Below are 5,316 nucleotides of genomic sequence, written 5' to 3'. Positions count from 1 at the left end.
GTGGGAACGCGGCCCGACGGGCACCGCGCTCTCAGGCTCCGGGGCCTCGGCGCCTCTGCGAACCGCACCTGAAGGATTCAGCAGAAGACTGCGGTCGAGGGTCAGAGGGCGGGGGCGTGGCGAGGAAAGGGGCGTGACGTGTGATGTGGGCGGAGCGAGCCGTGGGGAAGGAGCCGGAGCCGTCCAGGGCAGCGGTTCGCCTAGGCGTCTCGGGATCCGCCTGAGGTTCGCGGAGTCCTGGGAATAAGCTGGGGTTCACAGGGAACCTCGCCCTAGTCAGAAGTGAGAGCCGGGACGCAAGCCCAAGTTGGGCTCGCAAACCCGGAGGAGGGACTTGCTTACCGAGCCGGTGGCGCCTTGCAGACCGGACGACCTGAGGAACCACAGGCGTTGGTGGCAGCGGGCTGGACCGCCGGTGACTAAGGGCGGTCCTGCCCACCCCTCTACCTTCACCTGGGGTCACGTGCGGCCCCGGGGGCGGGGCCGGAAGCTGATTCATCTCCCTCAGACGGCGCAAGGCTAGACAATTTGCTGCCTCAAGCCGCACAGAAGCCTTCCTCCGCCCCCAGTCTTGCTGGCGATCCTGGCCCATCTCTAACCCAGTTCTGTCTTGCAGGTGGGATGCTCAGCTGTCCAGTTGTAGACGGAAAGTTAGGTTGGGTCATGGGCTAAGGCCCGACTCCACCCCAGCTGCTTCCAACTCTTGCCCTCCGCCCTGTGCACTGAGCCGATACAGATTAGTCCTGAGCACAGCTGCCTGGTGGGATCCCACCTGTCATAACCTGGCGCACCTCACATGCCCGAACCCTGAAAGGACCAAGCTGTGCTCAGACCGGCTCTTGGCTGTCCCCCAGTAATGGAGAGCGTTGGGTCCACATCTGAGGGCAGGGTGTCAGGTGCAGGTTGGCAAAGCCCATTAAGCCCTGCAGAGAGAGGGCTCCTTCCTGAAGCTTCTTGTTTCAGGACACCAGGCCAACACTGCCCTTTCTAACCCACCTACCATCTCTGGGCCAGGATAGAGCTGTGTTTGAGTCCCAGTGGACCTTGGCCTTGACCTACTGAGGGCTGGCTTATGGCATCATTGTATATATCCCCTCCCCACAAGACATGTCCTCATTGGCCATTTTCCTGTGTGGCCTCCTTGCCAAGCAGCCACTGCCTTCGAAGCCTAGTTAGCACCCTTGGAGTCCTCATCATTAATCCGAGGCCCAAACTCTTCACCCCTAAGTCCTCATTCACAACATGCCCTAAGCCATGTGAACACTGTGGTTTCATACCTGCTCTTCTTGCTTGGCACACTTGCCTGACTCAGGCACATGAATCACCTCCTTACCCGCCTCCCCCTCCATTTCCAAGGAGCAGAGTGAAGCAGTGATGTGAGTCTTCGACCCCCAGCAAAAATGAGCTGGCCCTCAGTTCATCCTCTTGTTCTTACCACTGCAGAGTTCCTGGCTTTGTTAAGGAACCTGGCACTCTGGCTATGAGACTTTTTATCTGGCCCACTCTTGGTCAAGACACAAGAAGCTGTAAAGAGTGAATGGGGAGGCTATTAGTGCCTTTGGCCAGTTCTCCCAGTTTCATCTGATGTGACTGTCTTTGCCATCAAAAATTGTTTAGGCCATCCACAGAGCTGCATCAGATCTCACCATTGTGTGTGTGTGTGTGTGTGTGTGTGTGTGTGTGTGTGTGTGTGTGTGTGCTGGGGAGGGGGTATACAGCCTTGTCACTAAGTATAGATTTGTTTATCAACCATTACCATCAAGATGTGCGCACCTGTAATCCCAGGACGTGGAATTCTTGGCAGGATTACAGAATTGCAGGCTTGAGGCCAACCAGAGCTAGCAGAATTGTGACACTGTAGAGCCCTTACTTATTAGAACTAAGCAGCTAGGTTCCCACCCCAACCCTGGCAGCCATTTTCTATCTCCTAATCCTGTGAAAATGACAGTATCATTTGCAAATTTCCAGAGCGCAATCTAGAGCTCTGGGCCATCTTCTAGCCCCACCAACAATGGGAATGTCTTCCATGTGGCTAACACATGCTCATTGCCACTTACATATTTTATAGGATATTATCACAGTTGTTTACTTATTTATTTTGCAGTTTGAGGGAAGGAGCCTAGCCTTTCATATGGTAGACAAGCACTCTATACTCCAGTGGTTTTATTGTGCTATAAACTGTACTCCTGACAGCTTTTGTTGTCCTAGTTAGGGTTTCTATTGTGCTGACTGAAACACCATGGCCAATAGCAACTTGGAAGGTTTATTTTCCTTATACTTCCAGTTAACAGTCCCTCCTCCAGGAAAGTCAAGGTAGGAACTCGGGGCAAGAACCCAGAAGCCAGGATTGAAGCAGAGACCGTGGGGGTACTACTTACTGGCTTACTCCATGTGGCTTTCTCAGTCTACTCTCTTAGAGAACTCAAGACCACCAGCCCAGGGGTGGCACCACCCACAATGGGCTGGGCCCTCCCATCTTAATCACTATTTAAGAAAATGCCCTGCAGGCTGCCTGATCTTATGGAGGTATTTTCTCAGTTAAGGTTCCCTCTTCTCACCTGATTCTAGCATCTCAGGTGTCTGCCTGCCTTCTACGTGTCCTCTTCCGTGAGGGTCTGTCTGTAGCTTTGCCCATTTCTTGATGACTTCCTTTCTGTTGCTGAGTCTCCAGCACCCTTAGTGTAGTGTAGATGCAGAGTCCTTGTTTGCCATGTGGAGGGTGTGTGGTCTCTCCCAGTCTGCAGCTCGTCTCATGGCACCGAGCAAAGGCTGTGCATTCTGATGTCACTTCGACAGTTTCTCCTGTCACCCATCATGCTTTTGGTATAGTGTCAAAGAACTTTTGATCTAGCCCCAAGAGTTTGATCTGTTGTTAATATTCCAACCTGTGACCAGTTTTGAGCCGAGTTTACAGAAGATTTGAGAGTTGAGGTCAAGGTTTTGTCATATCCGGGAGGAAACAGCCTTGGAGACATTAAAGAATTACTCGGCACCATATAGCAAGGGTCTGGGAAAACCAGTTTCCAGCTGGAGCCCGTGTGCCTTTTTCCAGCACCTACTAGCCAAACGGCATCTGAGCAGGCTCCTGGAGATGGGCTAGGAGGTACAAGGTGGAATGTACTATCTTGATGACCCTTTAAGGCTGTGTATCTGGCAGCTCCCTTAGGAAAGGGTCATTCAGTTGGTCAACAAACTTGGGCAACATTTGCCATGTGTTGGCTGTGCTAGGCATGTCTGAAGCCCAGGATTCTCTCAGGACCTCATAGCCTCAGTGTGATGGGGAGTAAGACTTGTAAGTAAGTTGTAAGGTTGTTGGTGCTGAGGAGGGGAGAAGCCAAACATCTGTGAGTTCAAAGGAGTGAGTTTAAATTCTTTAGGTTTATGAGGAGGGAAGGGTGATCCAAGGAACAAGAAGTTCAGAGATGTCCCTAAAAGCCTGGGTGCTGGCTGCTGTTGGAGAATGAAGGTGGTCAAAGGGCCAAGGGTCATAGCTCCATCCTTGTGACCCCCTGTGGAGTATGGGGAAATGAAGTGGAAACTTGTCAGTTGTGTTGGATGGTGTTTTGCTGAGGCAGACACATGAAAGAGTGTTTTCATGAAGAAGACACAGGTGGAAGAATGTTTTGTTAAAGCAAACATGGGGAAGGACACATGATGTTAAGAAGGACCCAGCAGACCGTGGATGGCGCTGGATGGTATTGGCATGCCTTACCATTGTTTATTGGTCATTGTCTGTTGGGACTCCATAGAGAGGAATAGATCAAAACACTTCCAGTGGTGTGCTGGTGGCTTCTTGCTGCTTCCAAGGACTTGGACTGATTGGCAGAGTGGTGTAAACTGACACAGACTCACGGTTTTGCTAAGAAAGACTCACGTGCTGAGGCAAGACCCATGGAGGACACGTGATGTTTGAAGGATGTATAAATAGGACCCAACAGATGACGATGAGGGGCTTGGCTTGCTTGCGTAGCTAGCTTTGCAATTCTTCTTGGTCTTGAGCCTTTGCTGATCTTCACTTCTTTGAGAGAGGCACAGTAAAGAACGCTCCTGCTATCCTTGGTGGTCCTGGTTCCTCCTGCTGCTTCAGGCCGATTCTGCTGAGGCCTGGCTGTCTCTGCAAGGTAGTGATTCGGTGTTGATTCCTGTTTGCTATCCCGACACTATCAAACTGGACTGCTGGTATATGTGTGAAGTGTTTGTGAGTGGATCACGCTACCGCTGATGAGTCCAGTGAACTGTACTGCCCGTTTCCTGACAATGCAGATGGGATTGGTTCCAAAGAACCATTTCTAAACAGGTCCACTGGCCTGTACCCTAATAACCTTTCCTTTCCACTACCTCTGGGGGGTGGTGGGTTAGAAAGGAGGTTAAAATATGTAAGAGCCGTTATTAAAATTAGAGTTGAGAAAAATTAAAGCTTACAGGGACACCTCTCAGGATGATGCTCAGGACAAGCTATGGGGAGAAGAGATAACATCCTGTCTCCCAGAACCAAGTTGGACTTGGCACTGGCCACAGGGAAGGAGGATTGGGGGAGGGAGTTCCTGGCTCTGGTATGGCACCTTGCAGGATGGACAGATGACCTGGTAAAGCAACAGTCTGCAGGAACCCCCTGGCTGCAGAAACCAGAACTCTTGCTGGCTTCAACTGCCCTAGAGGTGGCACTCTGGGACTCTATCAGCCTCTGCTGCTGTCCAGCCCCAAGTATCCAGAGGAAGAGCTCCTTGTGAGGAGTCGGAGTCAGGCACAGTGAGCTTGGGGGATCCCCTTACCTGGCTTTAAGAGTCATTATGTGCTGGGATGCTGTTTCTTCCTCCCAAGAGGGTTGGGTTCTCCAGTGGCAGAACCAGCAGGGTTGGGCCAGGATGCAAATCTGTCTATGAGGTGAGTCCCAGGCCCATGAGGTCTCAGGATCTTCCACAGAGTCCCAAGCTCTCTTCTGGGACTGTATGTGTCTCGGGCATCTATTTTTTTTTCCTCAGTGCTATAAAACTCCCCAGGTTAGGAGGTGGGAGAGAGTACCTGATGTCCTGAGAACGTTTTTCTCCCTTTTCCGCCTTAGTCCTTCCTCCCTCCTCCCTCCTCCCTCCTTCCTCCTCTCACTTACTCACTCTTTCATTCAGCAAAAGTTCAGACTGCCTCCTCTGTGCCCAGCCCTGGGCTGGGCAATGCCCGGAACTTGAGATGATTCAAACTGGTGTCTGCCCTTGGGGTGCTCCCACCCTGGTGAGGGAGGCATAGCAAACAAACGAGGAACTGATGTTGGGTATCAGGAGCTCTAGGCAGGTGGACAGGTGGGGGCAGTCAGGAGCCTCA

At 51.8% G+C, this 5,316-nt stretch overlaps 1 protein-coding gene across 1 annotated transcript in view; it reads left to right on the top strand.

Annotated features, from left to right (window-relative positions):
- The window catches only part of Slc5a10 (solute carrier family 5 member 10), a 46,934-nt gene that overhangs the window by 35,478 nt on the left and 6,140 nt on the right, over nucleotides 1-5,316 (top strand). The gene's annotated exons all lie outside the window — the stretch shown is intronic.

Source organism: Rattus norvegicus, chromosome 10 (assembly GCF_036323735.1).
Source record: "Rattus norvegicus strain BN/NHsdMcwi chromosome 10, GRCr8, whole genome shotgun sequence".
NCBI classification, from domain to species: Eukaryota; Metazoa; Chordata; class Mammalia; order Rodentia; family Muridae; genus Rattus; species Rattus norvegicus.
This window is presented reverse-complemented; position numbering and strand designations above follow the sequence as displayed.